The sequence below is a fragment of the Heterocephalus glaber genome, unplaced genomic scaffold (genome assembly GCF_053883595.1).
Source record: "Heterocephalus glaber isolate CG9 unplaced genomic scaffold, H.glaber_assembly_v1.0 deba00001600, whole genome shotgun sequence".
In the NCBI taxonomy this organism is placed as follows: domain Eukaryota; kingdom Metazoa; phylum Chordata; class Mammalia; order Rodentia; family Bathyergidae; genus Heterocephalus; species Heterocephalus glaber.
This window is the reverse complement of record NW_028258372.1, coordinates 5,744,772-5,766,156: the sequence shown is the minus strand read 5'-3', so window position 1 is coordinate 5,766,156 and position 21,385 is coordinate 5,744,772. Positions and strand designations below refer to the sequence as shown.

Below are 21,385 nucleotides of genomic sequence, written 5' to 3'. Positions count from 1 at the left end.
TTTGCCAACTACCATATTCTATCTTCTAACATAGTTATATGTGTACTTTCTCTACGTCCCCAGGATCCCTGTAGACTGCAAACTTCCTATGGACAGGCCTATATCTTCCTCATATTCATATTTTTTAGTGCTCCTGGCCCAGTGCAAGAACATGACTGGCATTTAGAAAATAGCTGTTGAATTAAATTAAGTTCAGCATGAGAATGAAAGGACACAGCCTATTACAAACTGAAGGAGTCTGAAAATTTTTCAAAAAATAGGATTAAAGCTATATGTCATAAATTTAAGAAAATAATAAAAAGAATATGGAACAACTATAAAAATCAAGTATGATCCACTGAAAGGAGAAAAGGATACGACAAAAATGAGAAAAGAAATAAAAATATAATTTTCTTTATTTTCACAAAAATATTATAGTAAACCCAAAGGCACCAGCATCAATTTGGCCTCAGAGACTAGAGAAGAGAGACTTAAATTGATCGCTGACAGCAGAAAGCAAAGTAGCATTTGTTAATTCAGTAAAATGGTACCATTTTGACTAGAACCATAAAAACAATATGCATTCATGGGTGGAGAAAAGGCTTTTTCTCTTAAAATTTCTTTGCTATTGCTATTCAACTCTGTTCAATTATAATTTGTTTTTGGAGTTCTACCAAGCAGCAAAAACATATTACCCTTAGGTTAGAATTAAATGACAAATATGAATTGGTGAAAGCTAAAAGGCTTTGTGATCACTTGTGCTTTATATTCCTCAAGCTCCTTCACTGTACAGAGGTTAAAGAGTGGCCCTCTGATGGGTGTTCTCGCCCCTTACACAGGATATCAGCTGCCACATGATGTGCAGACAGTGGCAAGCCACCCCCAGCACACTGAGGCTATGGACCAGAAACGCGCTCCCGAAGAAAAAGTCAGACTGCTATGTCAGGTCTAAACTTTGGAAACCTGTCTGCAAGGGAGACAGAAGATGTACTGATCTCCAAAAAGAAAAATGCCCAGGGAGGGGCTGGAGTGTATCTCAGTGGTAGAGCACTTGCCTAGCACATGCAGAGCCCTGGGTTCTATCCCCAGTATGAGAGGGAGGGTGGGTGGGTGCCCAGACCTTCAGAGTCCATGTATAGTGTCCTCCCATGTATCAGGTTCCCCCCAAATTGCAAACAGATGTCACTATGTTAGGTCCCCTCTACATGTCCTTCCCTCCTATGAGGCAGATTTCCCTGTTAATGGAAATCCAACTTCTGGTCTCTATGAAGACAAAATGTCATAGGAGGCAGCAAGGACAGGACAGTGGGGTCCACATGTATGGAAGTTTTAGGAAAATGTATGTTCCCGGCATGATGATGACTACAACATCATTACCTCAGGCTCCAGCCTGAGTCAGGAGACTATGCAGTCAAGTGGAACCTGAAGAGGCATCACATCTTTCACCATCTAAATAAGGGAGGGGGGGATCAAAAGGTGCAGCCCAGGGCCACGTGCCCATCCCATGCTGCATATGTCCTTAACGATGATAAAAGGCAGGCTCCATGGACTTGGAGGGTGACTGATGGGGAAGGGTCCAGTGAATGACACTCCTGTTCTACCATGAGAGGGAAAATGGTCCCAACTCCCAGCTCTGCACCCGTTCTTTGCCCTGAGTCCCCTCCATCCCTAGTCCTCCGTCTCAGCTTTAGGTCTGCCTGGGGCAGTCACTTCCTTTCCAAACCCCACCAGAGATCCCGGGAGGTAAGAAGTTGCTGAGCCCTCTGCTCAGGAAAAGAGACAACACAGACTGTCCTGAAAGACAGAAAGAGCATGAGAAATGGGAAGACCCTTTTCAGGGTGGCAGCCAGTGAGTTTGTTTGGTTCTCTGCTTATCATGCTGATCGTGGAACCAGGGACTCCTGCTTGCTGGGCCAGTGCTCTCCAACTGTGCCACATCCCCAGCTGACAGCAGTTTTTTAGACAGCCAGTGAGCAGGAAAAGAGGACACTCCTGCCAGGGTCTCCTTCTGAGCCCCTGGCCTGAAGTGGTCACAGGGCCTCTTTCCTGCCTCATCAGCCCAAGACTGCCTTGGGGGTTAATCTTGGTAACTGCGCTCCCTTAGGGCCTGGTTAATTCCCATTCCTCCAGAGCTTCATTTTTAACAATCTAACATTGACCTAAATTATTCTGAACCAAAAATTAATGAGGTTAATTTAAAAAAGAAGTCATGCTCTGGGCCCATTAGGGTTTTATCTCCCCATCCCTTGGAACACCACACTGATTTAAAGGCTATCAGTCAATAGACCTAAAACTGCTAAAGCTGTTTATTAACTTGAGTTTTAAACTAACTGGGTCAAGTTGGCATTCAGTGTTAGCTCCAGGGAGGACACCCGAATGTGGTGGCTGGAATCCCTTTGTGATGACAGTCATGGAAGGAAAATGCCAGCTGCACAATGATGTTATTCAATTTGTGGGCCGCAGTGCTCAGTAAGGGGACGGTGCTCCACTCCTGAGCGTCCATGAGGAACAACCCTGGGGGAAAGCAGGCTGGGAGTGAGCACATGGTGCACCCAGGCCAAGGCCACACCGAGTTACACCAAGTGCACAAGGGGACACTGGCTGGATTCCCACCAGCAGGAAAGCAGAAACTATCAGCCCAGGCCACTGCTCTTCCACAGGGCCGAAAGAGTGTGCAGGTCACGTGCAGGACTCGGGCAAGGCTGTTTCGCAGCAGGAGGCCCTTGCTTCTCACCTTGAGCTCAGGCCCATACAGCTCTGACCATGGGTCGAAATTCGGAGGTCGGGAAGGGGAACTGCAATTGGTGAGAAAGACGCAGAAGATTCAAGGAACCTCTCAGGGGTTGGCACCCATCACAAGCAATGGAGTAGTGTCCTACCAAGAGGTGGAACTTCGAATCCCACTTGACACCATTTCTGTTTCACCCCAGGCAACCCAACCAGTCTCTCTAGGCCCCCGATTCCCAAGTTTTAAAATGGGGATGAACAGAGACTGGGGTATAGCTCGTGGGTAGAGTGCTTGCCTAGCATGCACAAGGCTACAGGTTCGATTCCTACCCTTACCTAACAAATGGGATTATGAGAAGGTGGCAGGGCTCCACCTGTACAATTACCAAGCAGGGAAATAGGAACCCAAGGCCATCTCCCACTTCACCCGGAGCATCCCAAGCAAACTGTCCTTCCTGGGGGGGAGCAGTGTACCCCACCCGGGGAATGGAGCAGGTGCTCTTGGAAGAGTCCCAAAGGCTACGCTGGATGGAACAACACTTTTCATTTGTGCCAGCCCCAAAGCTCCTCCCAGTCCTTCCCCGGAGAGCTATCCTACACGGGCCACTTCTACACAAATGTGCGGAATGGGAAACACGAGGGTTTCAGGGGGCACAGTGCCAACCACAAGGCAGAGTGCACCTTCTAAGAAACCAAGAAGGAAAAAGAAAAGCTCCCAAGATAGAAGTAAACTGCTCCTTCTGGGAAGTTCTCTCCTTGTATGTGGGCAAAGTAAGAGAATATGAGGAGGACAGAAAGAAAAGAGGAGTTATTTTTTCTTTATAAAAAATAATCATGGGCCAGGGATTTAGCTCAGTAGTTTCGTTGCCTGACTCACAAGCACAAGGACCCAAGTTCAATCCCTGGTACCAGAAAAAAAAAAATCATGAATTATTTCAGAAATAAAAAGGAGCATGAGAATACGATGAATCTTGGCATGGTGGTGCATGCCTGTCACCCCCGCACTCTGGGAGGATGAAGATTCCAAGTTCAAGTGCCAGCCCAGCCTGGGCAACTTGGCAAGACCCTGCCTCAAACAAACAAACCAAAAAAAAGGCAGGAGTAGGGGCTGTGGCTCAGTGTGAATGCCCTGGGTTCTATCCCCAGTACTGGGAAAAAAAAAAAAAAAAAAAAAAAATATATATATATATATATATATACACATACATACATACATAATGAACACTATGTATCTACACAGAGGCCCATGAAATAAAACATTAGCATCATATTTGAAGGCCTCTCCAGAGGGCAGGTCCCTGAGCAGGTAGCCTGGAATGTCCCACCCACAAGCCCAAAAGGGGATGACACCAGACATGCAGGTGCCTAAGCTCTCCTCGGCCCCCAATGAAAGCCTTTTCAGTTCGGTCCCTCTCAAAGCTGGCCTTCAAAGCTAGATGGCTCTGGCAAGAAGCAGAAAGCTACACAATTGTAGTGGACTCCACTTCCTTGGATGGTAGATCTTTCACATCTTGAGCAGAGAGAGACTTTCTATTGCCCTTGCTGACTGGGAGAGCCTTGGGCCACACAGGGGCTCTGCCAGATGTCTGGGGATTCTGCGGTGACTGCTCCCATCCACACCCATCCACACCAGATCTGGGGGTTGACTGGAAACTGGGCCTTTTGTTCACAAGGGAATGCTGCATTTAACAACAGTTGGCGCCCATTGCTGGGAAACACAAGAAAACGCAAAGCTGGTACAAACATTCCCATGGTGTGAGCTTAAAAGCTGCCTCTTTCCTTGGGATATGTTTTTGGAAAGATGCGTAAAGCTGTGGTATCCAAAGGAGAACAGAACATACTCAGGGGGAAAGAATAGAGGGTGGAGCTCCAGGAAAGCACATGTGTCTTAGCAAAGGATTGCCTATCTTTCTGGGAGTATTCTCTGGGGAAGAAAACAATTACAGACCCCTGTCATCATCTGTTTTCTATTACTAGAACTATCACCTGCGACTAGATGATTTATAATGAATAGAAGTTTATATGTTTAGCTTGTAGTTCGGGAGACTGGGAAGCCCAAGAAAATGGCACTGGCCTCTAGAGGTGAGGGCCTTTTAGTTGAGTGATAACATGGCGGAAGTTTACACATAGCAAAACAGAGAGAGGCGCTAACAGCATCATGGGGGCTCCACCCTCATGACCTTAAATAATCAAATTACCTCCCAAAGGCCCCACTTCCAAATACCATCAACATATGAATTTAGGGATTACATTTCCAACATGTGAGTTGGGGGATGCACATTTAAACCACAGCAACTTGGGTGCTTTTAGGAATAGCTGTCAGAGGATAGTTTGGGAAAATCCTCAGGCCCTGGGCTTTCAGCTCCTCACACAGGAGTGATGAAGTACAAGCTCCAGGGCTCCCTGGGCCTTCACATCTAGCTTCTCCTCCTTCGGTGACACTCTCCTCTGGAAATGTTTTTCTCCTTCAATTTCCAGTGTGATTTGACCATTAGTAATTCAGACTCTAGGTCCTCAGAACTGAAATGAAACCACACTGAACTCTGCCAAAAGAGAAAATTTAATTTCCCAAACAGAAAATTGGATCTTCCTTCAAGATGTTACTCTGAAGATCCCTTTCTCCTGCCTTGCCCAAGGATTAACCCCCTTCCTATGGCTCCTACGATGTCCTGAAAGCCGTGCCAGGGCCACATGAAATAGTCACCTATTTGACCTATTTGTCTCCTTTTGACCTTCCTGCGCCCTAAGTCAAAAACCTAACACTTGAGTTTACAACATTGCAAGAGCCTCTGTCCAGCCCATATTCCACCAAGCCACGGGCCCAGCATCACTATGGGAATGATCTTATTACATGACCTTCAAAAATCTTTAGTAACTCCTCATTGTCAACAAATCAAATCCATCCTTGGCCAGAAAGTCAAGATCCCTGTGACTCGCCATTAATGTGCATTCCCTCTTCAGCCTCCAGCTACTTCCTTGCACCTCTGCTCTCCACCTTTCAGACTCTCACCTGTCCTCTAAGCCTACTTCTCCATGAAGGCTTCCTGGCTCACCCCCAATGAAAGGGAAATCTTACATGTGTAAGTCCTACCACTTTTTGTAACCTGTCACGGGTCTTTTTTTTTTCTTTTCCATTTGTGCACATCTGTCTGTACATATCTTCTCTCCTTCCACTGGTTTGGTTAAGTGTCTCCCAAAGGCCCCTATGCTAAAAGGTCTTCATCTGGGCTCCACTGGGAGGTGATGGAACCTTTAAGAGGCAGGGCATGATGAGAGAAAGTTAAGTCACTGGAAGTGTGCCCCTGATGGGGACAGTGGGACCCTAGCCCCTTCCCCTTTCCCTTTTGCTTCCTGGCCACCATGATGTGAGCAGCTTCCTCCACCACACACCCCTGCCATGATGTACTGTCTTCCCAAAAGCAATAGAACCAACTGACCATGGACTGAACCCTGCAAAACTGTGCACCAAAATAAACCTGTCCTCTTTTAAATTTTATTGTCTCAAGTAACAGTAACACAGAACAGTAGCACAGTAACAGAAAGGTAACTAACACTCTTTAACTAGATTAATCCATTTGTTAATATTTCTTAAGTGTCTCTTCTACTCTAGATTCTACAGAGGATGCAAGGACAGGCCAAGGAAGAGATTTACAATCTGGTGGGGAAATAAATACCAACAGCAGCAGGCAATAAATACCCAAAGGGCAGTAACTGGTCTCATCTTCATAATCCCTGAGTTCTCAACACAGAGCAGATGGCCACAAGGATGTTAAATAAACATAAGGAAACTGCCACAGGGTTTGGTTATAAACACCCTGGGAAGGCAGGAACTGAGCTAGCTGAGTTCTCAGTGGTGCATGTGGTGAGCTACACATGCCATACTTTAAGATGACATTGAAGAAACACCCACTATAGCCACTCCAGCAAAGTCATCCCCCCATTGAACCATTTTCCCCCTACCCCAGCAATCCTGCTGCACTCCCTAAAAACTGGCCCAACCTAGAAATGCTGGAGCCTGGCTGGCAGGAAGCAAATGACAGGAAAAGAAGCCTGATTCTCTCACTATCACTATTTCCTCACCTCTATCCCAGTGTCCTAACCTGGGGATTTTCCATGACTATCACCTCTACTTACAGAGGAAAATAAGCTCCGAGCAAAAGCAGCCAATCAGCCTGCTGGATGCAGCTAAGTCAATGGAGCTCTCCCACACGTGTGTTTATTTCAGATCCTTAGAGAAACATCCCTGGAAATGACCAACTTGTGTCAATTACAGAACACAAGGGCCTGGTGTGGGCAAAGTGGGGAAGACAAGTGTAAATTACAGCAAGCTGAACTCCAGTGAATTAGCTGTTAAGCAGGACAATGGGCTCAAAGATGTTGTTTAGAGCACCTCATTAATAAAATTCAAAATTGTTTTCTGCAATTATGTGCAATCATTGGTTATTTTACCCCCAGCCAAGCAGAGTTCCCACTGCCAATCTATCACTTTGGTTTCAATTGCCAAGAAAATTTTCCTGGCACAGAGGTGAGAAGAGAAGGGGAACTCAGTTTGGAATTCCAGAAGCCTTTGATTAGCTAACAGAATTATCTATGAGAAAAGAAGCCTGCTGGAAAAGGAAAGCACAGAGGGTCCCTCCAAGGAAGTGCCCGGCTGCATAGCCCACCTCCACATGGACTTCCCAGTTGGCTTTGCAGCAGAAAGCAAATGGAGAGCTGCTCTCTCCTCCGATGCTCCCTCCTGCTGTGCCTCCCAGCTGCTTTCCATCTTTCAGTAGATCTAACAAAGTCTGTACCATTCCAGGAAGGAACTGACAAATGTATGGTAGAAACTAATGCATTTCTTCATCAAAAAGGGGGATGGTATAAAAATCGGATATATATATATACACACACATATATATGTATATATAATACACATATACACATATACATATACACATGTACACATAGATATGTGTATATATATACATGTGTATATACATCAAGAGTTATGGGAAGGAAGGAGGTGATGGAAAATGGAAACTACCAACCCAGCCCAGCAAAGAACAAGCCCTCCAAAGCCTTTAGAATACAATCTGTGGTTTAATCCACAAGTGAATGCCCCAGAAACTTTATCCTGTCTGCCCAAAGAGTTCTGTCCTAATTCCACGCATCCTTTCTATCTGCTTCATTCATTCATTCAGCAACACCATACTCCTCTCTGCACCGAGTATCACATGAGGCTTCAGGGCCAACAGGCTTCTCCCTCTGAGGACCTGGGCCGAGACCTTCAAAGCAAAACACACTCCACTGAAATACTACTATGCTAAAAAAAAAAAATCAAAATCATTTGAATTAGTTGGGCATCATGGTGCCCATCTGCAATCCCAGCTACTTGGGAGGCTGAGGCAAGAGAGTCTCAAGTTCAAGGCCCGCCAAGCAACTCAGTGCCTTAGTGAGACCTTGTTTCAAAATTCAAAAAAATAAATTATAAAGGACTGGGGACATAGCTCCGTGGTAGAGTGCTTGCCTAACATATGTGAGGCTTCAATCTTCAATACCACCAAAAAAAATTGATTTCTTATTTCTGTGACAGCCATATGGTGGTATGACAAATGATTTTATATTATTAGTTTCTTGCTATATTTTTTATAGTCCCTAAAATGGTCATATGTTATTTTTATAACCAGAAAATGATTTTAACTTTTTATTTAAAATATTACTTTTCATAGACTACTGTAAGATATTTACTGTTTTGAAAGAGCAAAGCAGAGGGGAAAGAAGAGGCCCGTGGTCGGAGGATTTGTGCGAATTTAGTCTGACCCGAGGCACAGCCAAGGTGCACAGCTGCAGGAAAGAGCGGCGTGGCAGTCAGGGCTGGAGCTGATCTGTCTACATGCGATCCCTGGTGGGCTCGCGGTCTCCTTCAAACAAGGATGCAGCCACTGAGGTTAATTCTCCAGATCAGTAACTGCCTGTGAGACTCTCTGCGAGTGTGCCTTGGGCTACTCCAGAGCCTGAAGTTGTTCTTTGAATATCAAGAACAAATGATTGCACGAAGCAAATGCATTATGAACATTCAACAATGGTCTCTATTCCCCCTCCTTTTCCCTACCCACAAGGAAAATTAACTGAAGACATAGCCCACAAAATGCATCACCGTGTATGTAAAGATAGCCAGGGTGCCTGGGACAGACGCACAGTGCAAGAAGCAGGACACAAGAGCTCCACGTTCCCTGTCCTGCTTCTTATCCGGCTGCACGATCTCTCCCCACCTGCACAAAAGCTTTTCACAGTTATGCACTCGGCCTAGTCAGAGACTTGGAGAATAAGAAAGGGCTCCTGACAGTTGAGGACACTGAGTGACAAATCATGAGATACCCAGAGGTTTAAGTCAACAGCGAGGAACTCGGGGCCAGGGCTTGGTTCTCTGGGCACAGGTAAAATCAGTGATCAGAGCAGTTTCTTTGGGAAGACTGCTCTGCGCCAGCCTAAAAAGAAATCAGGTGACAGACACAGCTTGGAAGGAGTGTTACACAGGAAGATTTGGGGACTAGGACCCCAGCAATGTCATCTGGCTGTTTTGCTTTCCCAAGGGAATGCAGCAGGAGTATAATTATGGTGGAAATATGGTTTGCAATCCCATCATTCTTATGGTAATTGGTTGTTGCCGGCTGAACACATTACTGTTATTATTACTCGGTGCTCCAAGCACTATTTCCCCTAGATTCTTATGAGGAGATTTGATAAGGCAGTATTATTTCTGTGCCTTAGTTGCTTTTTCCTACAGAACAGGAATTAGTGTACTTTCTACACACCTTAATGATAATACCACTGTGAATTCTAGAAATGATTCTGGCATACAGCACTATAGAATGAACCACATCTACAAAAATAATAAACCATACGAATAGCCCTTTTAATAGAATCTGGTTCCCTGGTGTGCACAAAATCCAGTATACTTGGGAGACTGTGCTGGCAGGTACTGCAGTGGCTTGGATTTACAGAAGATGCTAAATACGCACACTGACTCCCTTTTACAGCTCCAACCGGGGCTGTTAAATGAACAAGTAAGAAACATAACATAGGACAGTGGGGCAAGGAGCAGTGATGGAGGGGTGAAAACAAGCAAAGTATGGTATGTGCATATGTGGATCTGCCAAAACGAAACATTAATCTGTATAACCAATTTTAAAAGAGTGAAAAAAATCACGCAAAATAAGGCCTGATGCAATGAAAACCTAATAAGTTGAAATTTTAAAGGGGATATTTGTTTTGAGCTAGAGATGGAGCCATAAGAGGAATGTGCCAGGTCCTCAGAACACCAAAGGTGTATTTCTCTGCAGTTTCAAATTAGTATGGTTTCTAGGGAGATGAGGCGAGCAGCACGATTATCCGTTGTCACTGTGTGTTAAAACTTACTCTTATTCTTTGGATTTTTTTTTTTTTAACCAGGGGTATGTTACTTATTCTTTGGGTTTTTCTTTAACCCGGGGTCACTGCTGAGTTTGTTTTGAGTCTCAGAGGACACTTTGGACTTGTACTTTTGAGCAATGCTAGAGTAGGTAAAAGACTTCGAGTACTCTTGGAGATGGACATGATCCTTTGAGCACCAAGGACAGAGTGCTATACTCTGGATCAGCAGGGGTCCCTAGCCTGTGGCCCTATTGGAAGGTAACAGAACCTTCTGGAAGTGGAGCTCAGTGGAAGGAAGTTAGTAGGTCATTGGGTTTGTGCCCTTGAAACTGGCATTGGGACCCCATTCCCTCCCTCTCTGTCTCTCTCTCTCTCTGTCTCTCTCTCTCTCTCTGTCTCTCTCTCCCTATCCTTCCATGAGATAAGCCTCATCCACCACATTCTTCCCACCATGACGTGGTGCTCACCGCAGGCCCAAAGGCAACAGGGTCAGCTTACCATGGACTGAAACTTCTGAAACCATAAGCCAAAATGAACCAGTCCTCCTTATAAGTTGGTTTGCCTATGGTACAGTGGTACCTCAATTCACAAACAATTCTTTCCACAATTCTGGCTGCAACCAAATTGGTCACAAACAGAATTAAATTTCCCCCAAAAGGTCAACCAACATTGAACCTAACTGTTGAATTTGATTCAGTTCACAACAAATCTGGTTTGCAACCAGAACTGTAGAAAGAATTAAGTTCCTGAATGTAGGTGCCACTGTATTTGTTACAGCACACATAGCATTTATACTTAGTGCTCTACCTGGAATACTTCATTTGTGAATTATTCTCATTCAGGAATGATAGTGACCACAAAGGGATATATGAAATACACATCTCTGTATAAAGATGTAAACTAATTGTCTACTGTCTACAAGCTTCCTGTGCACCAGCATGAAGAGCCTGAGGTACACATTCCACTGGGAAACGGACCCTCTCCCTCACCACATTCCAGAAGCTCCAGGTGACACTAGGTCACATGGAAGCTTTATCCTGAAGCTTTGACCGCTGAAGTTCATATGGCACTGACTCTCCACCAGAATACAAATAAAGCCATGAAACTTTCAGAAAGCAGTCAGACTCACAGGAATAAACAGTATAAGAGGTGTGGTAAGACAGATGTGGACGGCCAGAGTACATGGGCCAACTGGACTTGTGGGAGATGGGTTTTTGTACACCACCTCTAAGGAGTAAGCAGGAAGGGGCATGAAATGGAAACTGCATAAGTGATGCCAAAAGTGCACTTCTGGAACCAGGCACAGCAGTGCACAGCTGTGGTCCCAACTGCTCTGGAGGCTTAGATAGGACGACCCCTTAAACCCCAGAGTTTGAGGCCACCCTGGCCAACATAGTGAGCCTCCGCTCAAAGCCAAACCAAACAAACAAAAAAAGGAAGAGGCCCCTTCCTGATTCAAAATGAAAGACAAGTAAGAAAAGTCCTTAAACGTGGATAAATGCTAGCTGTGTGGTAATCAGGGTATCCCAGTAATGTACCCCACACACAATCCTGAGGGCTACTATGACAACTTGAAATCCATGCTATTAAGGTGTTTGTCCAGGAGAAGGTCACACATACACAACTTGAAACACCATAGCATGAACAGGAAATGTTTGTTGAGTGAAAACCTAAGAAGATATAGGTACTAAGTATCTACCAGTCAGGATCACAGCCAACCATCCTCACAGCAATCCAAGCACAAAGTAACTGTCATTACACCCATTTTTTCTTACAGGCGCCAAAATCAGCTTCCTTGTAACTTCCACTCATTTTCAAATGGAGAAACTGAGGTTCAGAACATTCTTTAATTTTCTCCCAGCTCAGATAACTAGATCAGGATCAGGATTTAAATCTGCCTGACTTTAGAAGCCATGTCCTTTCCATTAAACCTCATTCATCTAGTGTAAATGAACTCTGCAATCCTTTGCTCAGAACAAATTTACTTCAGGTAGAAGGTGCACAACAAGAAGGAACATTCTGCAGTGAGGACAGAGGGGGACATTGCAAAGCACTCTCGGTATAAATTTGACCTTCCCCATGACTGTATTTCCCAGGTCTCTCTGAATGTGAGCAGTAAGGCTAGAGGGAGACGTGGTACAAAGGCCCAAGTCAGAAGCCGGGGATTTAGCTCAGTGGTTCTACTGCCTGCCTCACAAGCACAAGGTCCCGAGTTCGATTCCCGGTGCAAAACAAACAAACAAAAAACAAAGGCCCAAATTGGTCAAGATGGGATAATTGACTACATATGGGCTGCCTAGCAGTCCTAAATAAAGCTGCTCTGTAATTCTAATGCCCCAAGGCCAACATAACATAGATGAACAGGCCTCTTGCCTTTCAATATTCAGGAGGACTTATAAACCAGCATCAATCTAAACAAGGAAAACTTTAAACCCCAACAGGAAATAAAAAGCTTCTCCCCAAGCACAGAGTCTGGCTGCCTCTTCAGATACAATCAGACTCCTGTGGTGCAACACAGCTGGGGGTAAAAAAGTATTCCTATTTTTAAAAAATGGCAAAATTAGCACTGGATCCCCTTACCCCGCCAGCCCCTAAAAGGGAGGGCTGTTTCCATTCTCCGCCAAACAGGCTTTCAATAGTAGATAATGACTTCTGGTAATGTTTAGCTTTGATTTCTTCAGGTTGTGAATCTAAGGAAGTGGAGAGCTGAGTTTACGTTAAAGCAAAGATCTAAGACCTAGAATTACAAGTCATTCATTGTAGCTACCCGCTGCCTCTGGGTGGTTGTCTTAAAAGTTACAACGGTGCAATTATCCAGGTGGCTAATAAGCTTCCCGAATCCAGAACTCCAGTGGTCACACAAGAAACCATGGCAGGGCTGAAGGTCAGAAGATAAAAGGGACGAATGTGAAAATACCAAGAATGTGGAACCCACTAACGACTCCTTTCTGGCATTAAAAACTCTCTGTGTCTTCTCTGCTAATTTATAAACTCCATGCAGGTCACCGTGCCTGCTCTCTGATCAGGACTGTTTTATTTCGAACATAATAGCATCCACATTATGACTGCTGTTCTTTCAAAATGGAAGCAAGCTGGCTATGGTATGTGGAACTTGTAATAACTTAGATCAGGAGGAGAGGCAGGGAGTTATTGAGCCTATATTTCACACAGGCAGGCGATCCAGACCCACAAGCCAAATCTCAGGGGCCATTGCAATTCTTAGCCTGGCTGGGTGACAGTGAGCAAGTCCCTCAGCTGCTGTCATCAGCAGCTGTCTCAAGTGTAAAGTGGAGATAATAAAGCCTCCTCAGGACTGCTGCAGGGATGATGTTGGTCTTAATAAACTGTTTCTTAAAACCCTGTTAAAGAGGCACCAACAGGTAGCACACTGCCCTTCACTTCACCTGGAAAATACCCAGGACTCAGCCTTCCCCGGGCACCCAAGATTATGCCTACACCTACACCTTGTGCTCTAAGAGAGTTGGAGAAAACTCATTACCTCAAATCAACCCTGCGCCCATCTGAAATTCAATAATCAAGAGAGTTATTCCTTTGGATTAAAAATCTGATCTTTATAAAAAGACAAGTTCCCTTGGAAGAGATAACAATTTCAGCCTCTGTTGTTCACTTATGGTAAAAAAATCTTTATCCTTTTTTGAAAACAAAGACAAAAATATGTCTCAGGTTAATCAGAGGCAGAGGAGGAAAGCAGGAGTAGTCAAAGGGGAAAGGGATGCAGAATTGGGAGGCTGGATAAATTGATAAGTATACGTGTACAGTTCCAAATACAAAGATACTGGCTCATCCTCTTGGGAGAGAAATTACACTGAACAGCATCTGCTGTGGAACACTTCCATTAATGACATTCCAAAATATTTAGGACTTCAGCCACAATATTCCTGCCTCAAAGCCCCAGGAGCTGCAGAAGATTTAAATATTTTGTCTAGGAGATTATCAGGGCTCTAGACAAGATCAACCAGACTCAAGAGACTGAAGGGAAATAAAAAACGGTTCATGAAATCCCGTTACTCATTGCAGGCGATGTGTGGCTGCAGTCTCCCCATCCTTCACTGAGCATCTGTGAAAATGAGATTTAGGAGAGAAATGAGATGTGGGAATATCACTGTCCCTATCTGGGAAATTAAAAATAAATAAGCCAGTAAAGAAATAGCCTTGTGGGATCAACAAGAGTATGCATTCCTTTCGGGTGTTAGAACTGTCTCACATAGTTTTTGAATCCACGGGACATTGACAGCTCATATCAAATGGCTTAGACCCACGCTAAGTTCTCACTGATGTATTGCTGGGAAGCTGTATCCTGTATGAGGGCAGATACCAGATTTGATTGGTTGACCACCAAAAACACCTACTGCAAATGCTCGACTCACTGCTGCCCTTCAATAAATATTTGTGGATCACATGGGAAATGAATGAACAAATGGTTAGTTGGGTGGGTGGATGGATGGATGGATGGATGGGTGGGTGGACAGATGGATGGGTAGATGGGTGGTGGGTAGAGGAAGAAACAAACGGGCCAGATTATTTAAACCTGCAAATGCTTGGGTAGCCTGAATTGTCTCCTACCTTACTACCACCAACATACACCTCTGAGCCCCACCATGCCAAACGAGAAAGGAGGGAGGCAGAGAGAGAAGTGTACATGTTCAAGCATGTGTGCATGGTGGGGTGCATATTACACACACAAACACTCTGCCCTCTTTTGGCATAAGGATCTGCCACTCTACCATCAGGCACAAGTCCAGAAACATGCAGATTTGCAAATCTGACAGGAATTGGAAGTGATAAAAGTTTGAGAGTAAAGGATTTCCTAGCCCAGTCATGGCAAAGCTACGGCATGTGCGCCAGTGGGCTGTCTGTATCACTGAAAGCTCTAAAAGATTCACCATCACTGTCCTAGGCAGTTTATAAGGAGCAAAGAGACCTGTGTTTTGCCTCAGCTTTGTCACCAACCTTGTGACCTGGGTGAGGTAATGGTCTTCCTGTTCTCAGTTTCCTCCCCTCCAAAATGAAGGAGGTACACTTAGATGCCTTCGGGCCCCACTTCGGGGGACCCCTGCTTGAGACTCCAGCCTCAGGTCAGCTCATACTTCTCCCTGCCACATGACCTCCTCCCCACCAGCAGTCTAAATTACAACCCTGTCTACCCTCTTGACAAGCCCTCCAGCTCTCCTTTATAAAATTTTTCTGTTTACAATTTTGTATTTACTATTTAATGACTGCTTTCATCCTGCTTATAATTAACAACTAAGATTTACTGAACACTTAGCAAATATTAGTCCCTTCTCCAATCACTTTAGACACTTTATCCTCTGAGGTAAGTACTTTCCTCACTTTCACTTTACAGGGAGAACACTTGAGACCCCCAGACACAGGTAACTTGTCTTGGGACATGCAGCTGAGTCAGTACCTGAGCTAGGAGCTCAACTCAGGAGATCCAGATCCAGAGACTGCACTGACTCGGGTATCTTGACTGGAACCTCCCGAAAGGCAAGCAATAGGTCTGTTTTGCTCATCACTACTTTGGGGCCGCAGGGCCTGATGGAAGCAGCACAGAGTGAGGTAGAGGTTATGGAGGATAGGAGCAAAGGAGGGAGGGAAGCGGGTCTCACTGCTTAGTTTCTGATGCTGTTGTTGGGTGCTGGGGTTAGAACCCAGCCTCTTTTGCCTGCTAAACCCACACTGGACCACTGAGCTGCACCCCAGCCTCATTCCTCAGCTTTTTCTGTCCCACAGCTTGATTAAAATCATCTGTTAAGAGAGTGCTGGCTCCAGCTGGAAACCACCGGCAAAGGCTCACCTGTGAAACTAAAGCACACTTGTGAAATTCAGGTAAGGCAAGGTTAAGAACGTTGAGGTCACTAGAAAAACTGTACATTGATGATCTTGGATAATAACGCTATAGCTGACTATTACCTACATATACTGTGAATGTCCTTTACTTTGGGGGCATTAAAATGCCAAAATATTTCCATACATCACATTAAATTATACAAATATACTTCTTCGGGGGTACTTTAACTTTTGACTTGATCGCTTCTATACCATCTGCACTGTTTATGTTGAACATGTGCTACTCATTAATTCTGTTCTCTTCTTTTTGGCAGGGCTGGAGTTCAAACTCAGGGCCTTGTGCATGCTAGGCAAGCACTGTCACTCAGCAACATCCCCAGCCCTTATACATTTTTTAAATCAGGTACTGAAAATAAATCCTCAAAAAACGGTATCTTTTTCTCCCTTGCTGGTCCCTGCTTCTCAAATCTTCCCACTGGGTAATTACACAGTCACCATCATTGACCATAAGAGACTTCCACAGTGTACATGTGTGCTTTAAAGAACGAGGTTATTATAATTATATTGAGATAAACTAAAAGATCAGCCTGCACCACTCTCTTCAAAATGCTCATCTCTGGAAAAGCAATAACCTGGGGATGTGAATGCCCTGTCCCCCTCAGATCCTCCTGGCTGGTGGAGACTATTTAAGGCTAAGTGGGTAAAGATAATAAAGAGGTTTAAACTGTGCCACACACCAGTTCATTAAAAATAACACATATTCTCTGAGAAGGCCAACAGTTTATAAGAGGATTATAGTGACAGAAGCAAAAAGGCTAGGCAAGGCTTTCTCCTTATTTCTCAGGCCTGCAACATCTTGAGTATTTAAGCTTGTTATTCATTCAGCAAATATTGATGATGGGCCTAGGATGGGCAAGGAATCAATCGGGGGCTACAGCGGGAGCCCAGTATGAGTAAGGTGTCATCCCTGCCCCCTAAGGGTCTCAAAGTGTTTACTGGAATCTTGAAATGCCCAACAGAATCAACCAGAAAGAGTTTCTCATCACCAAGCACTGAAGGAGTTTCTTGTGGCTTTTCTTGAAGAAAAAGGCGGAAATAAGATGGGGTATAAAGGACTCTAGCACAGGGAGGCACCGATGAGAAAAGCAACAGGATTGCAGCAAAGGACCGTGTGTTCTGAGTCATTTGGTAAGACAGGCAACCAAGTTCTTCAAAAGGTGACTCTGGGAAAAGGCCTACTGAGTGTGTGGGATTCTGAAGGGCAGAATAAACCAAGGGGAGAATTCAAAGAAAAGGGAAAGGCACTGAACTGGGGATGTAGCTCAGGGGTAGAGCACTTGCCTAGAATATTCATGGCTCTGGGTCTCATCTGCCGAAGTGAGGAGAGGGAAAAGGGGAAGGTGAGGGGAAGAGGAAAAGGAAGAGGCACGACAACAAATTCAAAGAAGTATGCTGAAGAATGCTGACAGCATAATCATCTGGTCTGGCTACAGCAGGGCTTCTCAAGGACCCAGGAACCTACCAGAAATGCATATTCTCAGGCCCACCCCAGACTAAATTTAAGTGATTCTGGGACAAGCTAAAGCCCAACACTGATTTGACTGGAGCACAGGACATATGGAGGGGGATAAGTGTGCTGGGGAAAATGGGTAGGAGGCCGGGAGGTGCCAGGGAATTCACACTGAGGTCTCTGTTTAACCAAAAGCCAGTGAAGGCTTTTGAGCAGATCAGTGATATTATAAGAGCTATGCTTGAAACTATACTTGAAGAAAACACAGTAAACATTATTTTTAAAGCCACTAGGAATGAGAAGAAAATAGACGTAAAAAGACCAATTACCAAGATAAGAGACAGGTTCAGACACCCTGATCATTACAATGTGGGAACATACAGAATTTGGCCAGAGTAGCTGCTGGGGAAGAGACAGGGAAAAATAAAATAAAATAAAATAAATTCAAAAAAAAAAAAATATATATATATACATATATTATTTTTAAATCATATAGACCAGGAAGACAGTGATCTTATTAAAATGAGCTTTTCCTATAGGGACAGTATCTAATCCTTATATCATTGTATCTGTAACCACAATATACAAAGTACAAATATACAAAGTTCTAAAGCCAAAACAAAAGCACACTGGAAACAGACATTCTGAGGGACCCAGAGGATTCCCTTAAGTCTCACACAAGAACTCTAGTGCCTCCACTTCCCACAAAGTAGCAAAGCCAGTGAGCCTCCCCAGCAGGAAGAGGACCCCAATGGGAAAGAAGATCCCTCCCCTGTTGCTTAGTGGCCCCACTGAGAAGATCAAAGGCGAAGACTTAAGAAGTGCAAATGCAGCACCCCTCCCCCAATCCCAAATGCCTCACAGGTTCTTGCTGACTGATGTGACCCATTTCTTCCTAGGAATTCAAGCAATGTGCAGTTCAAAGACTGCAATCCACCTAGCATGTGCCCCAGTCCCAGGTGGGGATAAGGTGGCTCGCCATCTCCACACACTTCCTGCTCAAATGATGATGAAACTAAAGCACGGCAAATGAATCACGGTATGACCATCTCGGAAAGAGGAAGGCTCCCCAGGGTATTGCAAAATAAGCAGTAGGAAAATGCAAGCATAATCTGAAGCCAAAGAGGACACAAGTGTGTTCCACTGAGCTGCATGTGACAATGACAATCCTCAAACAATGGTTAAAATACACAACCCTCCCCCAACACACAAACACACCCCCTATACACACAAACACGCACACCGCAGAAGGAGAAAATCACTGATATTTCTATTACAGCAGTTTTGGGCTCTTCAAGAAAACACGAATACTTAATTACAAGCATCTTTATTTTTTGGCTATACAGGGCCAGGGCCAATGTTTTCATTTCAGTCAGTTAAACCTTGGTCACACTATCAGGCTGAAATGTCAGATTCAAGAGTGAAAAGCAAAGCATTCTTTCATCTGCATACACTCCATTTGCAGGATCACTATTTTACAGAAGCCCATGCAACTTGAATCCCATGCAACTCTCGGATGGCCTGGCTTTCTGTAACCTCCTCCTCCATCACACAACCTACAGGAAATGAAACTGCAATCAACTCCAAGCGAGGGGTGAATTTTTTAAATGCATTTGCCGCAAGGATGAGGAACTAGGCCTTCTCCAGCATTAAACTGGAGCAGAAACTAGGCCAGAAGAGGGATCAGGACCTGATGTGGAAGAAACTGCCATACATCTTCCTATACGTCACCTTTAAAAGTTCATGTAGCCCACATCCTAATGGACTACTCTAACAATTACATTAGTATTATTTGGGCATTCTTCTCAAAAGTCCATAGAAAATTCATGAATGCTAATTTGAAAACGGAAAGAAACTTTGAAGTGTAGAAGCAGTTTCCTAGCTCCACCCAGTTCCATTGTGTGCAGGGTAAACTGACACTGCTGTGCCTCTGCTCTGAAGCTCTCTTTGCCACTGATTTGCCTGATGCTCCATCAGATGGTAGCTGTGGCCCCTCTGGACCTGAGCGGATCCCTTCCTAAATCTAGTCCATATGCAAATCGCCAGTGAACTTGCATAGTGGCAGAGAAGCTCTGGACTCAGGGTACCTGGGCTGGGACACGGGCTTTTCCCCTTCCCTAATTCTCCATGCCTCAGGTTCCTGTCTATAGAATGGATTTAATCCCAGTACCTACCTCACCAGATTGCTATGGATATTAACTGGCACCACACATATAATGTGCACAGGGCAGGACCTGGCTTTTCATAACTCTTAAGTATATGCTATTACTGCACCCCTAAAATGAAAAAAGAAATAAGGGCTTTAGAAATAAAATGATTGAAAAGGAAAGCATACACTTTCTTATTTACACAATTAAAATAGATTGTGTTGTGTCTGATTGAGAACATAGTCAACACAGTGGCATTAAATCAACTATCCTAGAGATAATAACTGACAAACTTGGGCCTGGTGACTTATCTTCCGCCTCCTCTTCCCAGAAGAAAGGAGCTTCAAAGGGCTCTGCAGGAATCTTGCTGGTCTAGATGCTGAATCTTCCCCAAAGGACCTGTGTTAAAGTCCTGGGCCCCCGTGGTGCCATTATTGGGAGGTGGTGGCCTGGTAAGAGGCTCTTAAGTGCCTGGGGTATATCCTAGAAAGGAGACTGTGGGACCTCAGCCCCTTCCTTTCTCTCTGTTCCCTGGTTGTGATAGGAGGGATTTTGCTCCGCTGCACACTCCTGCCATGATGTGCTGCCTTGCCACAGGCCCAAAGCAACAGGGACCAAAACTCAAAAAATGTCAATCAAAATAAACCTTTTCCCTTTATAAGTTGGTTTTCTCAAGTATTTCATTATAGTAACACAGAAAGCCAGCTAACACAAACCTACAATAAACACAGTACCTTTCCTTTCTTCTGGATTATTTTGGTCATCAAAACAGATCACCATACAGTAGGACACAGGGTTGAAAAACTGTGTGACTTATCATAGGATCATTTATGCCATAGGGAAATTCCCTAAAATGGTATGTGAGAATTAAATTTTTTTCAAAGTACTATAAGCCCTTTGTGAAAACTTAAGGAAACAGTTTACTAGAGGAGATTAGCAGCTGCCTACATTGTCTTCTGCTAGTATTTTAACAAACATTCATTCCTTAGTGTCTAGACTAGAATATACTCCATATGCAATGTCACACCCTGCTTTTTACCCCCTCTTAGCATTAATATATTGAACATTTCCCTGAAACATTGAGAATTTTGTATAAATGTCATTTTAAATGACCATATAATATTTGATCAGATAGACTAATCACAATGTATTTAAGCATTTCCCTAACGCTGAATGTGTAGCCCCTCCCCATGGTCTATATTTATAAATAATTCTTCAGGAAATATTTTAATGCATTAATTCATGCAGTCCTGATTAGTCCTTTGAGAAGTCAAAGAGTAAGAATTTTGAAGTTCATCATATTGCTTTCTAAAATAGTTGTATTAATTCAACCTTCATTATATGAGGGAATTCATATTTTTAAAATTGCTAAACCTGGATGAAAATGGTATCTCAATGCTGTTTCAATTTGCACTTATTTTTGTAACTAGTGAAGCTGAAAGTTTTTCCTATTGCTAACCATGTGTTTCTCCTTTTGCAAAGTCTGTACATAAGCTCTGTCCCTTTATCTTCTGTGGTCTTGTTGTTTACATTAGCAATTTGTATTTTAAAATTATATATTAAAAATATTAATATTACTACTTTCTTATAATGTTTTACATTCTTGGCAGTTTATCCACCTTTTGATTTATAAACATCCAGATTTTGTATAGTTTAATTTCTATGTAGTTAATCCTGTCCCTATTTTCTTTTGAGATAATTTTCATTCTTTTAAAGCTTACAAACTTCTCCACTCATCAATTAGAAAAATCACCGATATTTCCTTTTTCCTTCTATACTTTAGTTTGTTCTGACATTCTCTTCTCTTATCTATTTA

General features: G+C 43.9%; 1 protein-coding gene across 2 annotated transcripts in view; it reads right to left on the bottom strand.

Moving 5' to 3' along the window:
• The window catches only part of Kif26b (kinesin family member 26B), a 548,528-nt gene that overhangs the window by 457,927 nt on the left and 69,216 nt on the right, over positions 1 to 21,385 (bottom strand). The gene's annotated exons all lie outside the window — the stretch shown is intronic.